Raw genomic sequence first — 24,956 nt, 5'->3', positions numbered from 1 at the left:
TTGTGTAGGAATTAAGTAATACTGCCAGGCAAAATGTATATTGCTTTTTAATATTAATGTCTAATGAATTATATTAAGTATATGTCCTCTTTTGTTAAGTTATCAAATTCCAAAGTTAGAGCAGCTGAAAATCCCTTTTATAGAGGGTGCATCCTTATGTCAGTATGTCATAGATTCTCACCATATACAGAACTTTAAGGGCATTAATCAGAAATTTTGGATATCTAATTTATTTTTATGGTAACATATTTTTACAGTTCATAGCATTTTGCAGGTTTTTTACTAAATAATTTCTGGGGATGACTGAAAATTGTTTTTTCTCCAGTGAAACCTTTTCTAAGAACATAACACAAACATTCTTTGGAAGTTCTAGTATTCTAGTACTACTTCAGCTATTTTTAGGTCCTAATCTTCAGGTGAGAGTAATATAGTTTTCCCAACTTTCACCCAGTAATAGCTTTGCCTCAGATACATTGTAACTTAACTTTAGAAGGTATTTCTCAGTCCAGAAGTGTGCTGCCACGCACTGTGCACTGCACATCTCTGTTACAGAATGTTATTGGAGCCCTAGCAAAGACAGTAGGCATACCCACTTGGGCAAAGCTGATTTTGTATGAGTTTCTGTCATGTTGGTTTCTTTTGTATTAACTTTTCAGCAAAGGAGAGATGAGATGCATCCAGGCGGGAGGGGGGAAGCAATAGAGTTGGAAGGAGGACAAAAGACAGCTGTTTGCTCCAGAAAAGCAGGCTAATTTTGAGTCTGTTGAAGGTTAACTACCCATTGCTTCAGTGCATGGCTCTGAAAAGCTAGTCTATTCCTTATTAGCATAGTGTCTGTAGGTGTGTAAGTACCCGTGAAGACAGAAGTAGCAATTCCTCTATGAAATTCCTTTATTTTCTAGCGTGCATCCAACTCTATTCAGTTACAGCCAGCATTACATCTGGGAAAAACAGAGAATCCTAAATCATACCAAAGACACAGGAACTGTTAATAAAGGACTATGCATGTAGCATCATATATAATGTGAATATCTCAGACATATAAGCATAAAAATCAACAGGTTTGTAATTACTGGAAAGCAGTAGTGCTGAATTTCTACTAATACTTTAAAATTTACCATTGTTGTGATCACTGCCATTAATGTTTGGGAGGAAGTCAAGGGGATTTAAAGATTCATATGAATTAACTTTTTTGCTCAGTGGAAATAGGATTTTTCTAGCATGGGCGCAAGAACTTTCTCAAAATCCATTTTGAGGGAGAGAAACATGAAAATCCAGTATATGATTTATGTAGTTTTATAATTTACAGATGAGAAGTCTTAAAGACAGTCTGCACTCATGTCACACCGTCAAAGGGCTTTTACAGCTTGCAAATCCACTGAGAATAATTCATTAGGTAACGGTTTTCATCTTCTAGGTTTTTCATCTTATCATCGTAGAAATGTCATGATAACCAAAACCAAAGCACAAATAATTATAAGTGTTATGAAACTCTTGGCAGTACACATCCTTTTTCCTCTTTTCATCTTGTTTCAGAAAGTAAAATAGGCATTATATTATCAACGCCAAGTCAAGGTACCGCTGAAGAGAGATGTATCTAAGAATGCCCAGATCACCACTAACCTATATATGATCATCCAAATCTAAGCCTTTAATGTACAAACAGATGTATTGCAATGATACATCAGAGTAGTACTCTCTTAAGTATAAGGAGTCGGAAAATTTGTGTAAGACTGATCAGTTGCACTCTGATCATTTGCTCACTAAGCATGTTTAAACTACATTGTAAGCGCTGATACATGTGCAATTCACAGAAAAGAACTGAAACAAAGTTTTAAAGCTTCAGGTAGATGGAAGGGTGTTAATGACTTTGATAGCCTGACCTACTTTGGAATACAGCCACATACGCTCATATCTGGAGCAGGTTGTCTAGTATTGTACAGAAGGGCTGAACAGCAAATTCCCTCCTTCTACTGAATCCCAGAGAAAAGTACCACGGGCTTCAATACAGAAAGGATTTCAAGCCCAGGGCTTTGAGAATACCCTATAAGCTATAAAAAATTTACTTTGTATTTTGATGTACATGAGTTTAATATGGTTGCCAGCTGGTTATGCTGAAGAAAGTGTCTACAGAAACCTATTTAGTTGCCCATATATCCAGATATATATAGAGGTATATAGAATTTAGAAAACAGATGCAGAATACAAAGTAGTTAGGACTGATGTGCTCCTTGATGTGGGAAGATTTTGCCTTCCTGTGACTCAGAAAAGACAATGAAGCATGAGGTGCCATCTCGTAGTAATAACCAGGACCTGGATCATGTAAGAATAAGTCTAATGTGTCCATTTTTTCTGTCATTGGCATTGCCGTGTTTTTGTTGGGCTGTGATTCTGCACAGCACCGGTCCCCTGATGATTACTGTGTGTATTTCAAGATTTCATTTCATCTACGTTTTTTGTAACCACATTTTCCTATGAAAACATCCCTGACTTCATTGTGATGGACAAAGCACAAGTAAAACTGCTGAAGAAGTAGCAAATGTAGAGCTGATGGCACCCAACTGCTTTCAAACAGACAGGATAATTGCCGCTGAGAAAACGATAAAGGCTGGCTCGTATTCACGTTGATGACAGTGGTAACTGTCAGTGCCAATAACTAACCGTACGTGAATTGAAAAAAAAAAAAGAAATTGGCATTTCAAAGCACCATTTCAGTGGTGCTTTCTCCTAGGCAGCGGTTAAAATGCAGCCGCTGCGGGACCATCTCCCCCCGGATCCGCGCGGGAAGGGCTTCTCACCGGCCTGACCGGATTTACCTCTTTTGGATGCGCGGGCCGGGGCCGAGGTCCCCCGCAGCCCGCTCCCGCGGCGGGGCCCGGGCGGCCGCCGAGCCGCGGCCTGGCTCCCCGCAGCCCCCTCCGCCGGCGGGGCGGCCGCATCCCCCTGCCTTGCTTTCTCCGGGGCGGGGGGCGGGCGGCTTTGTTCGCGGCTGCCCGCGGAGAGCTACCCGCCCCCGGCGCCGCCCAGGCCCGCGGGGCTGCAGCCCCGGCCCCGGCCGCCCCCACCCCCGTACTGCCGCGCCGGTCGGTGATCGAGGGGAAGATGCCGGCGCGGAGGCGGAGGCCGGCGAAGGGGCGGGGGGCCCAGCCCCGCCGCTGAGGCGGCGCGGGGGCGGGGGGCGGCGCGGGCGCCCCTGCGCGGGGAGGCGCTCGCCCCGCCGTGGGCGCGGAGGGGCCGCCGCCGCCGCCGCCACCGGCGGGAGCCGCCTGCCGCAAGGACGGGGTGACTCCGGCCGCCGCCCGGCTCCGCAGCGGCGCGGACGCGGGAGCCGCCCTCCCCGCCCTCCCCCGGAGCCCGCCGCGGGGCGCGGAGCCGCAGTGCGCGCCTCTGCGAGGTGAGTGGGCGCCGCCGCGGGCGCGGGGCCGCCCGGTGCCAGCCGCCCGCGGGGGGGCGAGGGACGTGGCCGAGCCCGAGGGGCAGCCGGGGGGCGGCGGCGGCGGCGGCGGCTGCCCGGGGGGGACCGGGCCGCGGCAGGTGCGGGCCCCCCCGGCCGCCGCCCGGCGTACCCCCGGGGCTCGGGGCGGGCCCGGCGCCGGGCGGGCCGAGCCGGGGCGCCCGCAGCCCCGGCGCCGGGCTCCCCTCCCTGGCTCCAGCGCCCGCCTCGCACAGCCCCGTCATGCGGGCGGCTCGGGCGGCGGGCTGCCGCGGAGCCCCGCGGGGCTCCCTTTGGCTTCGTGTGGATCGCCTGCGGGCTATTTAATTATAACTCGTTTCCTGCCCGGGGAACGCATCCAGCACTTTGTGCGCCGCGTTCGTCTCCTCCGCTCTTTCTTCTCTCGCCATTTACTGTCTTTATTTATTTATTTATTTATTTGTGTATAAGGCTATTCTCCGGATTGGATAGAGCGGTGTCCGCGGTGGGGAAGAAAGATCACTGCAGATTTCAAGCACCTTGTGTTCAAAACTGCGGTCTAATGTGTGCACGAAATCTTGGGCGCACAAAATACAGCACAGTGACAGTGGCGGAAAAACAGGCATTCTGTGGATTGTTTGTTCATGTGGAGATCTCTTTTTTCGTTAGTACACTTGGTTTTTTTCTCTTAACCTTTTCTGTGCCCATCACTACAAAGCATGAGGGTATTAAAAAAAATATATCTTTTTTGGGCTGTATGATGTCAAAATACACGGAGTGTGGTCCGTGTAGACAGTAATAGTTACATAATTTATTATCTCTTATTTTGTTGCTGGATCTATGTCAGGAGCATGGAGACAGTATTTATAACCTCTTTTTTTTTTTTCTTTTTCTTTTCTGGGATGCTGCGTGAAGGAGTCTTTGCACTACACTACATGGCATTGGAATGGTTGTAAGAGATTCAGCCCTGAATCCCTCCCGCACCCAAAATCCCAGCAGGGCCCTTACCTTTCTTCATAAATGTCCAGGGCTGCTTCCTGTATGCTCAAAAACTTATTTTGTAGATTTTTTTTTCTTCTTCTTTCCCCAACAATTATATTATTTTTTTACTTTTTTAAACAAAGGAAGTCAAACCATTAGAAATATTTCAGTAGTAATTATTCATAGCACTAAGGAACAGAAAGAAATCCATATCATGGATGGATTAAAAAAACTTCTTCCTATGTGCAGGTGAGCAGTTTGCCCAGTTCTTAGACTCCTTTGGAAAAATTTTCCTTATAAGATGATAATTGTATGGTTGCAGCATCAGGCCATAAGGTATGATGTCATTATTAGCATATGAAAGGAACAAACCTAATGCTGCCTTTCAATCACTGCTGCTGTTCAGGCTCTAAATTTCCAAAAATGTGGATGCTTTCATGTCAGCTGGAGATACCACAGTTGATGTTGGATGCTAGTCCGTGTGTGTCTATCTATCTTTCTATCCTTATTTATATCTTTTGCTGGAATTTAAACATACCACCTTGTAACAGGCTCTGAGATTGCATGGAGCTCATATGGTTGATGGGAGACCATTTTTAAAGTTATGCTTAGTAGTAGTTTAACTTCACAGAATTGTAGTTGAAAAGCCCTCCTTCCGCTCATCTGTCTTTATAGCCTTCCGGTGATGCCAGTGCAAACTTGTGGCGTATCTTTCAGTCTTGTTGGCACTATGGAATTGGTTTGGCTTGGAGCATTTGCAAGTCTCCCCAAGGACCCTCTGCCTTAAAGACCTATTTACTATCTTTCTATTTATTTTTAAAGTCAATTTAACTAATGCACATTTCTGTTTGTTTTATGCTTCCAGTGCTTTTTCAAACCTGGTAGAATTCACAGTGTTATGCCTGTAAGAAGCCCTATGATAGTACCGTGGCTGTCAGCCAGAAAAAATATACTGTTTTGTCAGATTTCCTGAGAAGAAATGGAATGAATTTTCTGCTGCCCCCTTTATAAGATTAAAGCCTAACTAAAAAAAATTTTTTTTTTTCTTTATGTGCCAATATTCTTTAAACTGCAGCTAAAGCTCTGGTATGCTGCAAAATAAGGGGGCTTTCTGTGTGTGGGACTCAGTCTGCAGATTACATTCTTGAATAATTAAGCGTAATTCCTCTTCCATTTTTTCTTTTTTAATCCAACTCAGCCTTTTGTTTTTTTTCAAAACCTCTGCTTTAGTCAGAAAGAAACAGGGTGCTTAGGCTATTGCATTTACTCCATTGGCTAATGTGTACTGATAGGGAGATGATGACAACACCTATTTGGGTAATGTTACTTAATCATTGAAAATGAGATGTAAATATGTGCTTAAAATTAAGTAGCGTGTTCAAAACCCCTTCTTGAGACCATATCCATCATTGCTGCCTTTCATAGTATGGGATACTCAGAGTAGCTGAGCCTAATTTTGTTTGATCCTGCTGTCATCATGCATGGCACGGTCATAGCCTTTGTCTTCACATCGTCCGTTGCTGATCTTTTGGTTATACTACAAAGGGGGAGAGGCTGGAGTGAAGTTACTCACCAGTAGGAAGAGTATTAATTTCATTGCCCAACAGATGGAACTGAATTGAACATTTTACGCAGAAGTCCTCCAGCCTAAAAGGAAATGAGATGTACTCTTGCAACCTTGTGAGCTTGCATTTTGGTACTTTGAAGCTAATGGCAGTATATGAGGTGTTTATCTAATCCTATCGGGGCCCTTTGCAAGATCAGAATGGGATTAACTGTTATTGTTACAAATTATTTTGATATTTGAGTTTAGTATCTGAGAAAAGTTCCACGTAATTTCCACTGAAATTGAAGTAAACGGTGCGTGGCATATATAGACAGTGGTATAGGCCCTCTGTGATGTTCCTCTGTGGCATCTTGTTTGTGATCAGTTGGAATATCAGTGATATTGAAGAAAAGGTTGAAAATGCACATTTCTCTGGCAGTAAGGTCAACAATGGTGATAAAGCTTTGTGTAACATGGACACATGTTACAAGGGCACTTCTTCATGGCGTGAGATGCCAAGTAGGATGTGATCCTAAAATATTGTAGTGCTTGTAGAATAGTTCAAGTAACAGTTTTTAAAAAATGTTTTTTACAGAAATGTAGACATCAGTGCTTGAAACCTGTGTCTTCTCTTAAAATTGATTGCGTACTCGGTGAAAGTAGCACAGTAGTTGCATGCTCTCTTCTGAGCATCTTGATAAAACTTCTGAGTAGTCGTGTTAAAAGACTGCAGTCAGATTGTGAATTCTCATTGGAAGTGCAAGCCCTGGACTGTTAGTTTGAGATGTGGTGGATTTTGAGGCAGATGGCTAGTTGTAGCCTTCATATCTCTCTGTCTTCTTTGTGGAGAGCTGTTCCTTCTTCTCATGATACCCTGTCATACTGGGGAGAAAATTAAAAGTGACTGAGGCTAGATCTGGTTTGGATGTAGACGGTTATGACGACTATCTTGATTGTGCCAGTATTTTGTGTAATGTTATATTTACACAGTTTTGTGTAACAACTGTATTTTTTTATGACTGGGGAGGACTGATATGCTGATACCAGTTGCTTGATGGACAATAATACTTGTATTTCGTAATTTGTTTGGTAAATTTGCCCTGAAATATGCAGTTTTGAAAAAATAGATAATGATTACATTTGAAAGATAGTTTTGAAGGATGAAAAGAAAATTTTGAAAGAGGATCTTTTCTTTGAAGTGTAGTCATCAACCTTTCTGTGTGGCACAGTTGCAGCTTGTGTGTGTTCTGGAGAAGCAGCAATAATTGAAATGACTTTGAAATTGAAATGTGAATCTAGCATTATTTGTCCAAAAGGCCCAATTAGTACAGTCAAGCCAAACTTTACGGTTGAAATAGTGCACTATTTGTCCTTTAGAAGTAAGGAAGTAACCAAAAGTGGATGATTGATGGGTCAGCTGAACTTTTGGGGAGCTTAAGGAGTCATTGTGACATGATTAATAGTTTGCGTTTTTGTTCTTTGTATTAGCATTGGAAACAAAAAAAATCTTGCAAATAATAGGCTGTTGAAATAAAAAAAAATACTGTTGAGCTGGTATTTCTTGGTGCTGGTGTACAACAAATCATGAGATCAGCAGACAAACTGGGGAATTGTTCAGATAGTGCTTTGGTTCAGATTTCTTAAGGTGCGTACTTCTTAATTTGTGAAGCTGTATATACACATATGTAATTTGACTTGTGGACTTTTAGTCATAAAAACTTTAATAACATTGTCAATATGCCTATATGCCTTGTATTGACTACCAGAGAAAGATATTAAGTAAAAAAGGTTAACATTTCAATAATAAGCCCACCTAAATATTGCATGAAGGGCAGTCAACAGTGTTTTGTTAAGTGCTATGGTGGCCAGGATCCATTGGCTAGGATCCACTTGAAAAATCAGATTAAATGTTTCTGTGCTTGACAAATACAATGTCATTAGTTTAAAAATTCCCTGAAGGCTAGTGTTGTAATTAGATGAGACCAAAGCATGCAACAGTAAAATTAATTTTCTTCCAGGAACATCTTTAACATCCAGCAGCATCTTTAAAAAAACAAAACAAAACAGTGACTGATCCTTGTCGGACAGAGTAACCACAGTAAGAAAGAAGAGTTTGCCAGGAATGAATGTGACAGCTGAAGCCACAGCACCTCGTGGTGAGTGGAGTGGGTCAGCCGCAGCCTGGTGCGAAGCAGTGAGGTGTGCGAGGATCCTGCTCAAAAGTGATCATTCACTAGGTGTCCCATATCAAGGGCTTCACTAAGTTGGATGTTACAGATGCTGAGTACTGGGAAAATAGCAGTAAAAAATTACAAACCCAGCAACTCCCTTTGGATCCTGGTTGTCACAAAAGGGCATATGCCCATCTTTGTGCGATTCCTTAACTCTGCTCTCTCAAGAGCATGTGAGCTTCATACTGCTAGCCTACAATGTCCCAGCTTCAAAAGGCGTGCTTGTTAAGCTGTGTGTTTTCTTTATTTAAGATGCATTTTGAAAACAGCTGATCTGCCTGGCTGATCTTGTTATTCTTCTGCTAGATTACTGATCTGAATCTGTTTTGAGCTGGTAGTTTGATAAAAGGGTTATTTCTCCCACTAGAAATAACACAGTAGAGACTGTAAACTTACAGTCTCTTTAAAATGTAGTCATAGCTACATAAAGAACATAAGTTATGCTTCTTGATTCATTGCTCTAATAAAAATGTCTACATTGTCTTCATGAATATAAATATTGTTGTAAAGGAAATAATTTCCCAAATATTTGTATTGCATAGGAAAATAGGAAAATTATGAATGCAACTGTGGTGGGCTCTCAGAGGCTTGCAAAACTTTCATTGGGGTCAGTAAGGCTATGGCTGTACCTGCTGTCTAAGCTGGTTTAGAGCCTGAACTTGAATGCTGTCCCAGGGTTGTGGCACTGTTTAATTGTTAGTGGACTCCTTGGCATGCTTTTGGCCAGTGTCAGCAGCCCAAACGAGGCACGGCTCAGGGAAAGCCATGGACCAGGGACTACCCCAAAATGGACTAGGGATAAGACAGTCCTGTTTTGTGAGAAAAGAGCATGTAGCATGTGTGCTGTACTTCATGGCTTCAGCACCTGTTTCCTGGCCTGTTCTGCATACGAGTGCAGATGCTGCTGCATGTTTTCAGATAAGAAAAAGCTCTGATTGCATGCTGTTTACGTAGAGAAAAACAAGAAGCCAGTGTCATTTATGAGAAAGTGACACTTAAGAAAGTTTATTGCATATTGTTGTTTCATATTTGTGTGTCTGTATAAAAACCCCCAAACATAGACACAGACATTATTTCATATAACAACTAGCTTCTTAAGTTTTGAATAATGCTATGTTGAGTGATGTCCAGATCTTCCCAAAATGCTGTTAGGTTCTTGTAAGCATGTGTAGCAAAATATCAGAACTAGAATAAATGTCAGAGTTAATGTTGCATGAACTTACATGGTGCTTTTGTCTCAAATGTTCACCTAATGATCTCTGAGTGTGTAGATATGACACCACTTCTTTGTTTCATTTCCTAAAAGGTGGTTTGACTTTCTTAGAATGAAATAACTTCCAGCAAAATATAGCTTAGACCTAGCTCAATGTTTATAAACACATTCTATTAACTTGACTATGTGTGTGTATTATGAACTTGCTTAGAACTTGGATAAGTATGTGTTATGTTGGGCTGTTAAGTGTGACAGGTTGATATTTTTCGTAATGAAACTCTTGGTTAAAGTAGAGAGCCACTGTAAACACCGTGATGCTGGTGCTCAGCAGTTCTAAATTGTCATGCTCCTTAATGTTCCACAGAATTCTGACAATTTCTACTACTTGCATTAGTTTCGGTGTCACACGTTTAGTTACATTGAACAGTTTAGATGTGTTTTTGTTTCTGATACCAAAGATGTAAACTTTTTTTTTGAGAGAGGGAAGGTTTTTTTTTTTTCTCTCCTTAGGCATTGTGTGAAACATACTGAATATTTTGGAGGGTTGATTTCTAGAGTTGATTTATGCATACCGTTATAATAAATAGGTAAATAAAGTCAAATTGTCAGACTCGACGTTCCAAGAGGTGTACTAATCACTGGTTCAAAATTTTACCCTTATTTTCCTTAATTGGATTTGGTGGGTGTTTTTTGTTTGTTTACTGTATTGATGTGGGTGTTGTGTTAATTTTGCCTTGTGATCTTAAAAATACTCATTTCCAATGAGATCCTTTGTCTTTTAAAAACTGACTCACTGTTTTGGAAGAAATCTTTGCCTTTATGTTAAGCTGTTTCATTTCCTCTGAATACTGATATTGATACTGACTGTGTGCAAAGGCATAGACTTAAGGACTGGATTTCTAGCTATGGATTTCTAGCTAAGGTAGGTTAATAGGTGAAAGGCTTTGGCTTAGATACACTACAAAGAACTCTGGTTTTGACTTATGTTGAACTTAAGACGTGTTTGTCTCATCATGATAGGATAAATCACTAACTGAAAAATGAACTGCCAAGGCTCTAAGAACATGAAGTCAGGACGTTTTTGAAGCTTGGTTACGCTTATCTCGGTTTGTAAAGAGTTTGAGGTACTATAGATACAAGAAGTATGCTCAGCACCTCTTGGCGTAAGCTTCATCAGTTGTCAGTTAGCTGTACGGAGACAGCCTTTTATTAAGGAAAAAAAAAAGCTAAGAAGTTTGTTTCTTGCTTATGTAGATAAATTTATTTCTATTACATTTCTTGATTATAAGTGGGTGGGGTAAATAAAGTCAATATAAGGAGGACTAATGCATGTATTTAATTTTTCTTTTTATTTTAATGGGAAAACTATCATGTGTTGGCATGAAAGAAACTTTTGTTTTAATCTTAAGGCTTTTTTTTTCCTTGCTGTAATTTGGTCATTCCTACACTGCTGCTTTTTTTAAGTGACACAGTCCATTTTGAATCTGTTCATAGAAGAAAATGTAAGCCTCACGTCTTATGCATGTCCCTGTGTCTCCTTTCCAAGGTTTGTGTTATTACTGTCACCATGTAAGTGCTTTTCTTTCCAATGCCTGGAGAAAAATCCACCCAAACGAATGGGAGACCACTGGGGGGGAACAAAACACAAGCATTGACAAACCCTCAAGTACTCACTCTGGAAAAATAGAAATACTTTTCCTCAAATCTTTCTTCTGTGTAATTTCAGTTTTTTTGGTGAGGCTCTAATACATGGAAACTTTTCTGACAGATTAATGTTATTTTTAAATTAATGACATCCCTTTATTAATGCATAAGGCAGTGTTGGCTATCTGTATATTATAGACTTTGTTAACTAAAATATGCATTGATTAACCACATGTGAAACATTTTTAAACAGAATAGAAACAATCTTCCTAAGTATTGATGATGAGTTCAGTCTTCCAAATGCTTCAGAAATACAAGAAGCCTGAAACAAGTCATATATCTGAACTTCACTTCCAAAGGAAAAACATGTTGACTTAGTGTCTTAGCTGATTGTGTGTCATTTGGAAAACAAAAAGCAGTATTGAAAGAGTAAAGGATTTAGCCTTCTACTGAATATGCTTCATGACTTGTAATGTAGGCTATGTCAGCTGCAAGCAAGCCGTATTTGTCAAATAATTATTTTGATCTTGGTTCACAACCCTAACATAAATTGATTATTGTTTACTCATGTAAGTAGCCCCACAAAAAATCAATATCGTAATCATTCCTTGTTAGTATGGAAACAGTTGTGAAGTCCCTCCCTGCCCCTGCAGTCTTGACAGCAGCGGGGGCAGGATGATGAGGATTCATACAGTATCACAACAGATTCTGATCATGTGTCTTCTTGCTTTTGTGGATGGCTTATCCTTTTGTTCCTCCTCTATCCAAAATACGTTTAAATCTAAGACTCATTCATTACCTCTTGGGAAGCTGGTAATGAAATCTTTTACTTTCAGATTGACAACCTAAGTCCAGTGTGGATTGTCGAAGCCTCAAAATTGTGTCTTCTAAGGGAGGAGAAATTAAGGGAAGTTTTGCATCCTGTGGAGAAAAAGAGAGTCTTCTCCACCGAGTTCCGTACTAAATGATTCGAATACAGGAAGCTGGTCTTGTGTGTAATACTATTGTTATTTTTTGAATGTTTTCAAACTTACTGAGGTTTCCTGGAAAATGAAACACTTGTAGGCCTGATTCCAGCTAATGTAAATGGGCATAACACTTAATTGGGCTACTGTGATTTATACTGCTTAAATCAGGCCAAGTACAGTTTAAATTAAGTGGATTAACAGAATGTAATCTGATTTGATTGGTGTATCTGATCAGTTTTTCCTTTGATCTGTGCAATGTACTAAGAAACTAGTATAAAATTTAGTGAGATGTAGTTTACTAAAGAAAAATACCAGAAGCGTTGCATGATACATTCACATTTCCTGTATATGGGGAAAAAGTTTTCTTGTATGAATATTCTACTTTCCCAGTTACTCACTGTGTATCTGTATTACTGCACATAGTCTCTCATCTTTGTGAAACCTCGAATAGTTCAGTGTAACAATTCAATTGAAGACATTTTATCTCATTAAAGTGTAAATGTAGGTAATCATACTTTGCATTGTTGTAGCTCTTCACTTAAAAGTTCAGTTCTTCTTGTTATTAGTTACCTGGAATTAAAAATAGTCCATACGTGATCTCTAGAGCATGAATATTCCAAGCTGTAGTTAGGTGCTATAGCCACATTTTCATCTGCAGGTGATATTTTACTTATCTATAGTTTGTGTTAAATAGCATGGCTAGAAATCTTACTGAGGTGAACAGAATATCACCTATTTTACAGTTAGCAGGAACTGAATGTGTAAGAGTACAAACTAGGGTTTGGGTTTTTTTTTGACAGAAATGTAGAGTAGATTTAAGTATTTATCCATTATTCATACGTGGAAAGGACCCAAGGAATAAAGAGTTACAAGTGTTTATAGCGCTGTTCCTCTCGGACCATGTGGGAAAAATTTTTGTATAGGCATTTGTGGTGGGAAGAATGAGTCAGACTCTGAACTATCCCATAGGTGTGCCATTCTGGCACAATGCAGTTAGCAAAGCCCAGGATTAATGCTGAAAGAACTGAGGGATAAAATGCTCTTGGTTGTAAGGATTCAGCTCTGGAACAGTCTTCCAAATCAGATCAGTGAAATCTGAACTCCTACAAATGCTTCCAGACTTCTGGTTTTGAGAAGGCCCTTTCATGACAAGTCATGTCTCAATGTGAAAAGCTTCCTCTTGCCACTCTTATCTCACTTTCAAAAAGCATGTGATAAAAAATACTATCCTAAACAGTGCTTTTGTTTCTTAAATGTGACAACCTCCATTAAGTCTGTTAAGGACTTCAATATTGCTTTTAATTTACGAACACTGTAATATTGGTCTTGGTGGTGGTGTAAAACCCACAGACTAGAGCATACATTCTCCTGTTTGCTGTTGAAATTTAGGATAGGAAAGTAATGCATCCCCAAAACACTATCAAGCTTCATAAGCATCATACCTTCATAGAAGTAATGTTCTATAAAAAGTTATACCTGACTTACCCTCCAATTCTTGAGTGACAGTTCAACCATTATGGAACTGATTATTTTAAATTCAACTTGCTTACTGTAAGAGTCCAAGTGATTTTATGTAATATCAGATCATGAGATTATTTTCCCCCTAATTATCGTTAGTGTGTGTTTAATGTGGCTTTTTAATTACAAAACCACAGAACTTTAATCAATTTAACCACAGAATGAGAACAGTTTGAGTTTTAAGTATATATATACACTGAAATGTCATTTACCCATTATCTTCAAATTATTCTTTTGATTCCTTTCTTTGAAGTTTTCCTATCTTACACTGTATGTCCCAAAGCACTTTCTCTTCTGATTTCCTTCCTTCACCAATTTTTCTCTCTCTATTAGTTTTGTCTTCAGGCATCTCTGCAGTTCTCTCATCATTCTCATCCTTCCCCAGATCTCCTGTAATTCTGGATTTCTGCAGTTCTCTGCATACACATTCATTCTCATGGTCTTGGTCATCCTTTTCTTTCTCGTCCTTTCTGGTTTAGTGAGAATGGGAGCCTGGAGAGTGAGGCGAAGTTTGATTATCGTTGTGTAGGGTAATAGAAAAATGTTTTTTAAAAGGATAAATTCTAGCTAGAGACAGGCATGCTGGCCAGCCATGGGACTGGCAAAATGTAAATTGAAAGGAGGGTTGTGCCCAGAAAACAGGGGATGTGATTAGGATTCAGCTCCCTCTCCCCTCTGCCTGGCGTGTAGCAGGAGCCTTGGGTCACCTTTTTTATCAGTTGCTGAACTCTGCCAGTGTTACAACCTTTCTTAAAGATACTGCATCTGAGAGACTGAAAGTCCTTGATGTCAAATTTTTTCCCATGTGTCAGGAAAGGGTGGCACATACTAGCTTTTGCTTTCACCTCCAACAGCTCTGATGCATTGGCAATAAGGAGGAAAGTTCACTTGAGATTTTTTCCTGTCTTCCTTAATGGAAGAGAGGGATGCTGTCTTCCAAAATATGCAACAAGGCAAATGGAGCAAGGAATGATTGGGATCAATCTGCAAACTCATTTGCTGCAGGTATGCATATGTCTTTTATCAGTTGGAGTGAATTTTACTGTTTTGGTTTTTTTTTCATAGAACTTGGCCATAAAAGGTTAAGGTTAGTACACAGAATTTTTTTTTAGTCTCTTCAAAAAATTAAAAATACAGTGGTATGCCCACACACAGAATATTAATTTTAGGTTAAGATTTTTTTAGCAAAATCATGAAATTGTCAGAGCCATTTCTGAGCTGAGAACAAATTTGTAACATTTCTACAGTGTTTTCTGCATACAGTAATTTTCAAGCATCAGTCTAGAAGTGATCCATGATGCTTTATTAGGTTTTGAAAAGTAATTTTATCAGAAGCCAGGAGTGCAAGTAATAAGTAAATATAAGTGATTTATATGTACTTACGCTGACATAAGTGTTGCAGAAATAGTTGCTGCATGTTAGCGGTGCTTCTAAGATTCCTGAATAGTGAAAACCCTTTTCTGTTTCTTTTAGGACAGTGGTGCTTTAATTGCATCTGCTCTTGGAACTCCTTGAGACAGGCAATTATATTTGTTTGAATTAGTGGAAAAAGTAATTCCTCTGGCACGTAGATGTCCAGAAACCTTTTGTACTCTGATTTGCTTTGTTAGCTTTGAATATTGTGATTAGTATCAACACTTAGAAACTCTACATAGGCAACCTCATTGTCGTAACTGATCCTACTGAAATCTGTTTTTGTCTAAAATTCTGAATTTTGGTCCTTTTGGCTTTCATATCTAATGGTCTTGTTGGAGTCGGTTGCTCACAGCAAAGAATTTAAAAAGCAGCTGTATAAGGATTTCCAGTCATTAACTTCTATCAGCGTCCTCTGTTCTTTTGGTCTGCCTGAATTCATATGCTGCACTTTGACTGCGGTTGTCTCCTTTGAGGCACAAAATTGTAGGCCACACTCTTGAATTTCTGTTGTACTTAATGAGAATTTAGCATTGGATAATGCCTACTGAGCTGCAGCTATGTTTTGCCCTGCAAAATAACATACCAGGTGTATAATTCTTAACAAGAAGATCAGTTAGTAAAATGAGAGTACCCTTTCTTTTTGAAATCTGTGGCGGCAAACAAGCAGTTTTATGGGAGATGAACCACTTTTGCAAAATTAAAGGCACAAGTCACAGTTTCATTGTAAATATTTGATATAGCTTGATACTTAATACTGTGTTGCTCTACAGTTGTACTCAGTTGCCAGTTAACAGCTTATTTCCGCTGTTATTAAAACATTCAGAAGAGAGCTGGGCTCTATGGAAAGAGGAAGAGGAAAAAATGTGCATGTCAAAATGCAATTAAATATTTAGCCATGATTATATTGTCTGGAAGAGACTCTGGGAATTGCATAAGCTATGTGTTGGATGTGTAGCCATGACTAGTTGTACAAACCAGCAGTATACAACTGTAAAAGTGCACTATGATGGAAGGCAGGTTAACCTGTATAAATGCAGTGTATTTCAGCATGCAATGTGAGATACACAAAATGAAAGAAAGATTAAATAAAAGAAGGAAATGCCAGAACACTAGCACTGATGTAGTTACTGGGTGAATTTCCTGGTACCATTATCACGGACTGTGTTTCATTTCTGGTTGTTTTTTTCCCCCTACTGTCATTGAAGTAGCTGCAAAATATCAAATTAAACAGGTTTATTAAACCTGCCTGACTGCTGTTTTTTATATGGTTACCGCTACTATTTTCTTCCCATTTTCTTTCTTTTCCACTATTGATCTGTGAGGAAGAAATGACTCTGGATTGTCTTTACAGTTAAAATACGTTCATACAAGTACAGGCAGTCAGGAGCATTTTTAGGGAAATCACTGATTCACATTGGAACTGTTTACCCATCACTTGAAATACTATAGTTGCCCATGTGCATGCTCCTTATGCTTTCCAAATGCTAAGTAAAAGGGTTCTTTTAAACCACTGTAAGCATCTTTTTAAAAACAAACAAAACCACACCAACCCCTTCCCCCCCCCAAAAAAAACCCCAAACAACCCACAGACGAAACACAAAAACCAAGAGGTAAGTTGCATTGCATTGCACTGCATTCTGAATGTGATCCAAGATGGACTTGCTGTGGTTTGCTACAGTAAATTCCACCTTCTGAAGTGGCTTTTCTGCTTTTCATCCTTCCCTTTGAGAGCTGTGAGTGTCCAGCTGACAGTGGAGATCTTGACAGATCACAGATAGGAAGGAGATCTTTCTCCTGGCACATGTGTGGTCATGGAAAACAGTAACAGGGCCTTGACGTGAAACTTGTGCAGTACAGGGAGTCTGCTGTATGACTCAACTTTGCTTCTGTTGCTGGTGGTAGAAGAGCTAGCTGATGGGGTGGGGGTGTTTTGCAATATATTTCAGATCTGGGAAATATAAAAATAAATAAAATGAATGGGAGGAAGAGAATTTTGAAAATGTAGTTTAACAAAATGGATTGGATCATGAAGATTAAAGAATACCACATAAAAGCATCAGGGTGATTGAAAAGGCTAGCAATTTAAGTGAAATTAAGTTTGTTGCAAGCCTTAATGAATCCATACATCTTCATTTGTTTTCATTAAAATTTAGGAGCGCAAGCTAACTTAAAAAGTATGTTTTATTGTTTAACTTCTTAGGAAGGTGGAAACTGCCATTATTTTGTTAAGTGGATGGAAAGTTTGTGAGCTTTTGTGGTTCAGAATTCCTCTGAGATAATGTTATCTTGAAATTCTAACAGTACCAGCCCCCTAAATTACAGTCTTACCCTGTTCTTCCTATATTCATTAAACAGGAGGGGTAACAGGTTTTGTTCTTTTAGCAGCTGAAGAACATCAGCATCAGAAAAATAGAGGACTCAGCTTGTTCTTCTAGTACAGAGTCCAGGAGATTTTATACTTTATATAGAAGGTTAAAATCACAAAAGTATTTTTTTAAATATACTGTCTAAATCTGTAGGAATTTCAGAATGACTGAAGAAGAATATAGCAGACCTAGATGAAAGATGTTAAAAAGTATGAAATAGCTTTAATGAAACTAAGCTGAGTAGATCTTTTTTATCTTGTAAAAAAAGGCCAGTGAGAAGGATATGTCAGATACATATAGAATTGTGAAACATACAGAGAAACTGAATATATTTGGGGTGTTTTTTCATTGTTTCAGATAATGTAAAATCTAGGAGGCATCTAGCAAAACCATCATGGAACAAGCTATAAAAAAGCATAATTAGTTCATGCTTGTCATAAAATATCATGGGAGCCAACTCCAGATACATTCCATGACAGTAGTACTTGGAAATGGCTCAGAGCGGTGCAGGCAAGATCTGTGGGGAATTGGAGGTGGAAGATGGAGCTTATACTGAGTGAACTGGTAAGACCGGGGGCAGGAAATAAACAGGCTTTTTAACATACAAACCCTTTTTCAGACTTCAGATAGCAGCAGCACTCTTTGAAACTAAATGCACATTGAAAATAACGGGTCTGAGTTTAATTAGTAAGATAAATATACTACCAGTAAGTTGATCAGATACCTGAGAGAGTGTTCTCAAAGACAATAGGATCTGTAGAGGATACCTGCAGTTTCCTTTCCTTGTTGACAGACTGAGCTTACTGTTGTATTTGTTGTTAAAGGGAGAAGGATTTACATAATCCTGCTGCTAGCATATTTTAGTTCCCTCCTTTTCTGTCTTTGGCTGGTTGCTTTGTGCTTATTAATATTTCATAAGACTGATATTAGATCATTCAGCATGCTTTTCTTTTTTGCCTTTTTTTTTTTCTGTTGGCTCTTCACAGGGCAGATAATGAGACAGACAACTCTTGTTTTTTTGCTGATTATGGCATATATATGGGCAGCTGTACAGTTCTAGAATCGATACTGTTGTCAAAGTGAGAATATTGAAGGGTATGGGAAATGTATGTAATATATGTAATAGCCGGAGAGGAACATTTTACAGTGGCATGTAGTGGTAGGACAAGGGGTAATGGCTTTAAACTGGAAGTAGGTAGATTTAGATTAGATGTGAGGAAGAAGTTATTCCCTGTGAGGGTGATGAGACACTGGACCAGGTTGCCAGAGAGGCTGTGGATGCCCCCTCCCTGGCAGTGTTCAAGGCCAGGTTGGATGGGGCTTTGAGCAACCTGCTCTAGTGGAAGGTGTCCCTGCCCATGGCAGGGGGGTGGAACTAGATGACCTTTAAGGTCCCTTCTAACCCAAACCATTCTATGATTTTATATTTATTGTTGCATGGCTGTTACTATGTTCCCTTCTGTACAGTTTCAAGAGGATAATTCAATAACCTGATGTTTTGAAAAATACCAAGGAAGAGGAGTAACAGTTCACACACACTAGACACCCATGATGTTTTCTCCCATTAGATGGCACACAGTGGCCCATGTGATTAGAGCTATGAGGATGTAATAAACTTTAACTAATGGCTATGCTCAAGGCCAGTCCTTAATGCAGGATTGAGGGAAAGGGCTGGTGGAATGGAAGAGGCAGAATTTGACTGGAAATCAGTGTAAATACTGGTTCCCCAAAGCTACCCGTAAAAACAGAAAAACAAATCGAATGCTGTTGCAGTGAGAACCTTTTATTCTTTTTGTGCTTTGCTTACAGTATGGAGGCTAAATGATACTTACTTTGGAAATACTACTTTATGTCAATGCATTCATGCAGTAATTTTGTGTAAGGGAGACCTTCCTGCTGGAGAAAAGCTTTGGATAACTTAATCACATTTCAGCCTACTGACAAGTTGCAGGTGGTGCTCTGGCTGCTCTTCTAGAACACAGTGACTCATCATGACCTACAGCAGGGTTAAGACATGGGTAGACCCACATTTTGGTGAGTTTTACTTGAACTAAGACATACATATGAGTTTTTTCCACAGTGTTTTCTAGGCAATTAAATACACGCAGTTGTGATTCAATAAATGCTCTTTTTTGGACAGAAATGCCAAGCTTCTTAAAATGCTTCTGGATTCTTTAAGAGAAGTCTTTAAAGTGCTTTATAGAACTTACTACGATTAATTGTTTTATGAGGTGTTTCAGAATAAGGAAAGTCAATGTTGTGAGAAAAAATGTGGCGTTCACTGCCTGAGAGCAAAAAATAAGTAGATACTGTGCTTGCAAGGAAGGGTAAGTAAGGATAATTTAGCAGTTTTGCACTTGAAGTTATGAAGACTGTTCACTTACAGTACAGTTACGACTTACTGAAAATTTGCTGTAGATGTGGGTGAGAATTTTTGTTGTATTGCAAATTGTCCTCACTGAAAAATCTTGCTTTGTTTTTTCTTATAAGCAAACCAGGCAGTCACAGGATACTTCTAGTGATTTGGTGGGATTTTGTCGTAAGTGAATTTTAATTTCTGTGAATGCACTAGTAGTGCACGCCTTGAAGCTTAGCCCATGGACTTGTAGAGATGTGATACATACAGGTTAGTCAGTATGGACCAGCACCCTTCTAAGTGCAAGGACAGTGGGAAAGTGGGTCTTGTCAGTTGGGGACTGTGAGGAAGTGGGCAGGAGACATAAAGGGAGTTAAATGACTTCTTTAAATTAAATTCAAATTTAATGGCCAAGTCAAACCACCATTTAGTCTGTTGAAGGGTTCCTATGTTTGTCATCTGTTATTGGCATGTTAGTTTCATATAACAGGCTAAAAAGAATTAAACAATGCCATTATTACCATTCTTTGTTCTAGTTTTATGTTTATTCATTTCAACTGATGATTTTGGGGATGATCAGCATTACACAATTGTTTTCCCTTTCAAAAACGAAGAAAATTGGTCCCATTTAAGTAGACACAACATATTGGTCATATAAGGTGGTGTGTTTGAATGTTCATGGAAAAGCAGACTGAGCAAAAGAGACTGATTTTCCATACTGTGATTCTGATACTGTCACTGTTGGAGAATACAGTATTTCATATTGTCAAGAATCAATCATATCAAAGCCATTGTGTACCACTTGATTCCTTAAGCCTTTCGGCAATGCGTTCCATTTCTGTGTTATTCGACAATATTCCTCAGTGTTTACGTTTTAAATAAATTGATATATGCACTTAACTTTTCCCTATATTGAGTCCAGTATACAATATTTAAAACCATGTTTTCCAGCCTTGATGGGTCCCTATAGGCAAAAGTCTATTGTAATTTTTTTTTTCCTGGTTCTGTAAGTACATGGTCACACTTCCTTGACTCTAATCTAGAAATGTTCAGTCTGTAGCGAAGGTCACATCACTGGCTATGATTGAAAGAGGCAAGTTTGGACCTTAATACTTGGTTGGTCTCCCAGGCATTTAGTCTTAATAGGGATATGAAAAAGAAATGTTGAGTTCATCTAGAATATGATCATAACAGGCATGTTTTTGTTTTGCTTGCATAGTGTGCACAGTATGAACCATGCTCATTTTTGAAAAATTAATTTCTTCCAGCTTCTCAGGATCATCTGCTACAGAGTCTAAGCTAACATAACATTGTTGGCTCAAAGATAGCAGGACTGTGGTTGTCATTTTTCCCAGGGACACATTATGTAGGAACACTTAGTATCATAAGAACTTGTGACATCATGACTGTACTCGACTTGTGTTTAAATTTTCACGGGTAGCTATTTAGGAAAACGTGTATGTGAAATTAAGTGTGTAGGTAGCTAACTATCAGAGACATGTTTGTTTTTAATGTCTTTATAAAGTTTTTATGTTAATAATAGTTTTCAGAACAAGAAATTGTAAGGGGAATTTATGTAAAATAATTTTCCTTTAAGAAAGGAAAAAGAAATGGTTTAATAAACACCATCGGCATTCAGACTCTGGCTCTGATGCACTTTTCAGGGAGAAATTTGCTTTAATTCAAGTACACAGATTTGTAGGGCTACATAGTTGAACTTTGTTTCATAAAATGAAAGCGGTCTTGAACAGTTTTAAAATATATTTCTGATATAATTGATCTTTAGGCATGAGAGAGGAACTGCAAAACAAAAGTTAAATTTGATGTATGATTCTGATAGAAAGGTATCAAACACTGATAGGGTATATTGCACACTTAATTTTGAACTGTATCTCAGACCTTTTCCCTCATTTTCTTACAGACCTTGCAACCAGAGGCTTAGTGCAAGACTGGGGTTCTGCATAATATTTTTTATTAAAAAACATGTCGTGTACTTTATCAGCCTTCAAAAGGTGGTTACTTCTGTAGTAGAAATGTGGGACTGAAAATTGGTGGCATTATGGCAAACTCTGGCCAGAAGGGAAGAAGATATTTCTTTGTCCTGAAAAATGTTGCTGAAGAATTACAGGCCAAATTTGAACACTAAGCAAGAAATCTGACTGTGTTTTATAGTGGTGTATATTTAAGACCTGAACTGTTTTGAAGATGAAATCCCAAATCATCCAAGTATTGAAGCATGTTTTTCAGTCCAGTTTGGCAGAATGCTGAAGTGCCTACTTAATTTCCATAGATGCTTAATCAGATGCTTGGGGGAGAGCTGCAGTTGCAGATGTTGAGAAATTTAAGTCAGACTTCTTCCTTTTTTGAAAATCAGCTCTATTTTTACAAAATAGAATCCCTAGATTATCTTTTAAAAGCAGGTTCCTATAAGGTTTTTTTTTTCCTCTAGAGGAAAGGTTTTAGATCATAGAAGATGGAGAATTTCCTGTTGGAATGGAGAAATAAGAGTTTATGGACAAAATGAATGCTAGAGCTTCCCATCTTCGATAGTGCTTTTGAAGACAAACACAGATAAGTTTAGTTTGTTGTTACTCAGAATATTCTACCTATTATTTTCTTCGTGTTTGTTGCAGATCACTGTGTATTTAATCGCTAATATTTTGTCCAGGTTAAGCTTTATTCATATTACATGTGCAATTTTTGATAGATTCACGCCTTACATGTAACTCTCTCAAGATAAGTGAAATGCTGGTAAATGTTCCTTTTTGTGATTTTGTAGCATTTGGGGTGTAATGAGATTACTGGGGCTTTAGCCTGATCTCCTGCAAATCAGTGTCAGTTTGGTTTCAGGCAGGTACTATACTGACCACAGTGGCATTAGACTGAACAGTTGTGTGGTTAGAAACCAGAAGAAACGGGGTGGTAAGTAATGCTCAGGGCCTGTCTGTTAAGTGTTGATATCCTCAGACGGTCCATGTAACAGAGAAAAGCAAAATATTCCTTTATTCAGCTCCCTGCTGCCTAGCCAAAACACATGCAAAAATGCAAAACAAAGATCTAACAGTCTAACTGAATGAAATAATCTGTTCCTACACCAGATATGGCGATCTGCTTTACTTAAGTGAGGTGAGCTGTGTTTATTTATATTTTTGTTTAAAGCATTCTGCAGGTCATCTGGGAATGTTTGTCTAAGGAATATGGTTTGGTTTGGGTATTAAAAGGTACCTTCTCCCTGTGGCTCACAAAGAACGACTAAAGAAAAATATTTGTAGATCAAGAGATGCAGACCCCAGAAGAAAATGCTGGTTTTTTTGCAACCTTTATATAAATTCTTCCAGAGATAAACTACACTTTACAAACGTATCATATGACAAAGATTCTGCCTGATGGTGAGCCTTGTGTTTTTGCCCTTGGTCTTTCCCAGTAAACTGTTCCAAGGTTCTGCTGCTGTCACTGCTAGGAAATTGCAGACTGTTTCAAGGTTGACTTGATCTAGCTTTTAATTGTTAGCTGCTGGATCCTATTGCGTTATTATCAGCAAGGTTGAAAAGGCCTTGCTACCAGATCTCCTTATCAGTGAGTAAGTGCTTATGTCTGGTAATCAAATGACCTCTCAGTCTTCTCTCCATTTAGCTGACATAGACAGGGCTCCCTAAGACTCCAAAAATGGAAAAATTAGATGGCAGAGGAAAATAAATGGCCAATGATGATAAGAATACAGGAGGTAAAGCAAATAGGATGATATTTATGAAACATCTCCCACTTCAGAGACAGAAAAATTGTCTAGGAAGATTGGAGTAGACCTTTAGGTCCTTTCCCAGGTCCTTGAAGTCCCTCACAATATGTGAAACGGTGCCTGGCATGGCCAGTGGTGCCAGCATGGATCTTGGCCAAGCACTGCATTGCAATTTTCAATGACTGCCTTTGAAGCAATTACCATAAAACAGGAAGGTGTTAATACAAACTTACAGCTTGGCTGAGACACTGGGAACAATGTTTCTTGGAATTAGTATTTAGGATATTAATCCATGTTTCATTAAGAAAAACAGAAGAAATATCATATCCAGTGTTCCCCTCCAACATTATTGACTTCCCATTTACATCTGTATCCAGTGTTGATTTAAGCTCTAATTTTGGGACCACTTACTTTCATGCAAATTTCTATTACATTCATTATGGATGTGCAGAGTCTGCTTGCACAAAAAGAGCTGCAATGTTGTGATCCTCTAAATTTGAGGACTTGTAAGGTAACAGAGGAAGGGCTAAGAATAGCTCTAGGAGAATGGTGATTGAAGGTTGCTGCTACCAGAACCATTCATCCAGCCTGCAGCCCACTCTCTGTGTGCTCTGCAGCTGTGCCAGGAAATAAGCTGCATGAATAATTTGGACAGCTGTGGCCTGTTCCCTATTTCTTGACTCAACTTCAGAATGAATCAGGAGGTGTGCATGTGCACATGCTCTCTGGCAAAATACCCTTTTTGGAAGTGTTGGGGGAGGGCATGTAACCCAGTAATGTGTATGTACAGACTTTGATGCATGCATACAAGTTCAAGGGACAGAGAGGAGATGCAGGATTTGGTCTTCCATTGACACTGGAAGAATCTCAGGTGTCTTGCCTGGTCAGGAAGACTGGATATACCATAGTCTCCTGCTGAGTACATATAAAAATTTTTTCTAGTTTTGTTGGATGAGTCAATGTACAGCTTCTGGGGAGGTGAGATGCAGGATTTGAAGGGTGAGTTCTCCAGCCTGTGCCATGAATGGAGGCAGATTAGTTAGACTGAATTCTGTCCTCAGAAGCTAATTCTGTGACAGTTGCTACATCTTCCAGGATCAGAACTGTGTATGGCTTTTGTACAGTTTTCAAGTGTCATCATTTGTCTCTTTCCCACATTTTAAAATTTATTTACTGCATTCCTCTGTTTTTCTTGTCATTCCTTCTACTAGCTTTCCTTTTGTCCTTTTAGCTTTTGCCAGTTGTTGTTAGGTCTAATCCCATTGGTGTAACTTTTTTTTTCATTTGAAAAAAATGCAACTCGGCTGATGATACCTGGAAGCAAGCCAGTAACAGCTAAAGCACAAGTAGAAACAAAGTCTGTCAAAGTTTCCTCATTTTAGATGAAACCTCCTGACTTGGATCTCATCAGTTTGAATTTTTCTTTTTTTTTTTTTTTTTTGAATGGAAGCTGGATGTTGACTGTAAGGTAATACTGGTGATGACCACAAGCCTCTCAGATACCTGTTTTTCCTTGGCCTATGCGATTATTGGCACACCAGTTGATGCTGTTATCCTGTAGAATCATAC

At 39.3% G+C, this 24,956-nt stretch overlaps 1 protein-coding gene across 1 annotated transcript in view; it reads left to right on the top strand.

Annotated features, from left to right (window-relative positions):
• Positions 1–3,230: 3,230 nt before the first annotated feature.
• HECW2 (HECT, C2 and WW domain containing E3 ubiquitin protein ligase 2) overlaps positions 3,231–24,956 on the top strand; it is a 172,852-nt gene continuing 151,126 nt past the window's right edge. Inside the window, exon 1 of the mRNA XM_075028037.1 lies at positions 3,231–3,394. The gene's annotated coding sequence lies outside the window, so the exon portion shown is untranslated. The remainder of the gene's footprint in view (positions 3,395–24,956) is intronic.

Source organism: Buteo buteo, chromosome 5 (genome assembly GCF_964188355.1).
Source record: "Buteo buteo chromosome 5, bButBut1.hap1.1, whole genome shotgun sequence".
Lineage (NCBI taxonomy): Eukaryota > Metazoa > Chordata > Aves > Accipitriformes > Accipitridae > Buteo > Buteo buteo.
This window is presented reverse-complemented; position numbering and strand designations above follow the sequence as displayed.